The 2,702-nt window shown below is 29.5% G+C and overlaps 1 pseudogene; it reads right to left on the reverse strand.

The window, feature by feature from the left end:
* Positions 1 to 1,037: 1,037 nt before the first annotated feature.
* LOC131843723 (U5 spliceosomal RNA) lies at positions 1,038 to 1,163 on the reverse strand (annotated as a pseudogene).
* Positions 1,164 to 2,702: the final 1,539 nt, after the last annotated feature.

Here is a 2,702-nt window from a genome sequence, read left to right on the forward strand (position 1 = left end):
TTGACCCTGTTTGTGCGCCTATTCTTTTGTACCACGACGAAGCCATCGACACTGTGGTTGCACCGAGTATTTTGTTGGCGCTGCTTCCACTGGCAACGATATAGGCGCTCGCGGCCTGCGGGCGCCTGCAGCGTTGCCAGTGAAAGCTGCTATTATTATTACTCATGGTTTTTAAGCTTCCACTGGCAGCTTAAAATCCATAAGTAATATTAATTAATAGGTAAGTGTTATTATTTATGTATTATTAGGGTATTACGGGTACATATAATAAGTAGTATAAGGATATTAATAATCAAAAATAATAATAATAATAACCTCCTATATGATAAATTACCTATAATATCCTTATGATTTTATACAGATAATAGACATTTTCTATCTTATTGTTTTCTGTTGCCAAATGTTTCAAAATTCTTGATTGTTTGTCAGTAGCTTCGTTCCCTCACATACTAACTTATATTGAATTTATTTTCATGTTCTTAATTTTTATACACTCATATAAATTTTATATTTAGTTTAGAAAGTAGCCTCTTCTACGTATAATATAATTGTCGATATATTTAGACTACAGAGAAACCATTATACCTACATGCAATATTAATTAATGTTAATTAAACGTAGAAATTATAATTAGTAATTTTAATAACTTTGACTTATTTTCACTTCGCAGATAATATTTTAGAATAGGTTTCTTAGATCCATTAATAAAATCATTACGATAAAATGTTGTTCTTGTAATATAGCAATGTCCATAATGTACTTCTATAGTGGATTATAATGGAATATAGCATCTACCAGCCATAATGTATAATATAAGCTGGCGTGTTCTGTTATGACATCGTAAGTATAGTCGTTTATTTTGGAGATTAAAGAATAATAAATTTTACTGTTCCATCGCAAAATATAGTTTATTACAATTACTTATAGAATACAGCAGATGGGAAGGAATTAGATAAGTAACCTAGAAAAAACAAAAAGCACAAGTTTAAATAGTTTTTTTAAATATAGTAAGTGTCATACTATTCTTTATATTGGGTTCTTTATTTTTACTAAGAAAGTACCAATATAATGTGTAGGTAGGTTGAACCTTTGAGTGTTCTCTTCCACGGAAATCTTTAGTGAAAGGCGAAAGATTTATGCGTTTTTAAGGGAAACCTACCTAATAAAGGTGAACGTTAAAACAGCTAAAAGCCATTGTTGTTAATTTAAGATTTTAAAATATTTTCAGAGTCAATGATCAATTTAAAAAATAATTAAAAGTTAAAATACGGAGATAAATTGAGTAATGCCATATGTTTGCGTTTGGGTCAATATCTGTGTACAAGAGTATTATTAAAGAAAGGAGATACAAAAAAGGAAAATTCAAATAAAGATTATTTACATTACAGTGGGAACGAGATTCTCACCATTTCCTTTGATACAGTGAAACGAGGAAAACTCAAACGTGAAATTTTGACGTTGCGCTTGTTTGAACGAGTATAAAAAATGCTTAGATGGCCTGTAAAACGTAAGAAAAAAACTTTTGTTTCGAAGAATAGGAAGAGTAAGAACAATAAAAGTAAATTGAAGTTGGATAGAATTTTCGCTTCAGGAGTTTTAGTGGCCGATTTGGCGTAACGAGTTTTTACCGTCTTTACAACTTTGCAGGTTTGTACACCGAACTTCATTCACTACTGTTTTGTACTTGTCCAATTGCATGTATATGAAACTTTACACTGCATTTAATACTGCATTTTTTGTTTCAGATACACCGAAGTATACTTTATAAAAAATTATTTACGTCACTTCTGTATGATTAATTTCTTGCAATAAACAGCTTGATTTGCAGTAAACTGAGTTCTGGTTTCCATAGGTGATATGTGGCAGTAATATTTCAGGGTATAGGAGTATGCCAACTTATTTTTCAAGAACGGCAACACACGAGAGATACTACGGGTGGCACATTCTGTTTATTTTTACACAATTTTCTTTGTGGTCGATGGAATAAATACAGTCGTATGTGTGATATAAATCAAACAGTGGATAGAAAATGGTACATATGTATAATGAAGAATTCTATAAGAAAAACATAAAAAATGGGTAAAAAATAAATATATAAAAATGTGCAAAGATTTTTCAACATCCTTCATATATATAGACTACTTGTTTCTCATTCCAGTTAAATAATTACTATTACAAATGCAGATTTATTGGCATATACACCACAACCTACTCTCGAATGGTTAATAACCATATTATGTTGATGATACACATTTGCATATTTTATAAGTACATTTCAATTAAATTTTGTTTGTTTAACAATTCCAGAGATACGAGGATAAATATGACTTTAATTTTTTTATCGCAAACAATAAATATTTGCAGCAGTTAATTTTACCTTGTTGCATAAAATATTTTATTATTCGGATGAAATATTTCCAGATAAGCGAACGAAATTATTAAAATATTTTAGCATGTAATAAGAATCACAAAAATATGCTAAATGTTTTGTTATATTTTCATTTAAGAGAATTACAAAGGTACTTATTGAATAACTGAAATAGACACTGATTGCAACTTTCTATTAATTCAGTTTGTGAGTATGTTTTAAATATGTCATATATTAGTTATTTATAAAACGCTTTATTAACAGCATCCACTATGAGTAGTTGTCATAATTGTCCAAACATTCATTGCGCCGAAGTTTGACGTGGCTAAAATTA

The sequence above is a fragment of the Achroia grisella genome, unplaced genomic scaffold, assembly GCF_030625045.1.
Source record: "Achroia grisella isolate CSIRO2021 unplaced genomic scaffold, CSIRO_AGI_Agris_v1 utg327, whole genome shotgun sequence".
NCBI classification, from domain to species: domain Eukaryota; kingdom Metazoa; phylum Arthropoda; class Insecta; order Lepidoptera; family Pyralidae; genus Achroia; species Achroia grisella.